This window comes from Ciona intestinalis, chromosome 4 (assembly GCF_000224145.3).
Source record: "Ciona intestinalis chromosome 4, KH, whole genome shotgun sequence".
NCBI lineage: Eukaryota > Metazoa > Chordata > Ascidiacea > Phlebobranchia > Cionidae > Ciona > Ciona intestinalis.
In genome coordinates this window covers 263,101-264,014 of record NC_020169.2, presented here as the reverse complement: position 1 = coordinate 264,014, position 914 = coordinate 263,101, and positions in this window count along the sequence as shown.

Sequence of the window (914 nt, the reverse complement as noted above, 5' to 3'; positions counted from 1 at the left end):
ATTCATATAAATAAAGTGACTGCAAAGGACGAAGTTGCTGGTCTTAAACAAAAGTAAAGTAAAAAATGAATATAAACATGAATAAAATGAAATAACACAATAAAAACCTAAAAAGGTAGAGAGAGAAAAACATAATGTTTGTATTTAAAGTGTACCCGGCATCAGTATTGGTGGTGTGGTCTCTGGATGGGCCGGTTCCTACAGTATGCGGTGTATCAGCTGATCTCCATTCCCAATCAATTGTACCAAGTTTAGTGTTAAAACCTGGATTAAATGTGTTAACAATGTAACATGTTTTATTATTACTGAGTGAATATACCAGAACAAAAATCTTGTTCAAAGTTGCACTGTGTGTAAGTAGAACATGAGTTTTCATCACTTGTATCTCCACAATCATCTGTCATATCGCAAACCAATGCACTATCTATACATGCACCGACTGCACATCTGTAATTGTGTAAAATGATGAACAAAAGTATGTAACTTATTATTTTACATGGAAAGTTACCGGGACGGTTTATAACATCGTTCATAAATATCACTTACAGGTTACTCTAATATTGCACCAAGATATTAATTGTTTTGTTTTCTTATGACTGATAATTTGAAGAATTCATTTATAACTACAGAGTTGCAGAAGTTGCAGTGTATTGCCCAAAGATACACAAACTCACAAAGGTTGCAGCATTGAGCTTTGGAAGTTGTATCTTTTGGTTATAAGGTAAGTAGTTTATGTACATTCTGATGGCATATATTTATTTACTTACACATCAAGTTATTTATGACAAGATTTCACCTGAATTGGTCAGAAAGACATGTAGTTGTTGTGTTAGGAAGGGCACAGTTTATAAAACTAACATCATCAACTGCAAGGTCTCCTTTGCCACTAAAACTACGTGTGGCTTGGAATGAGA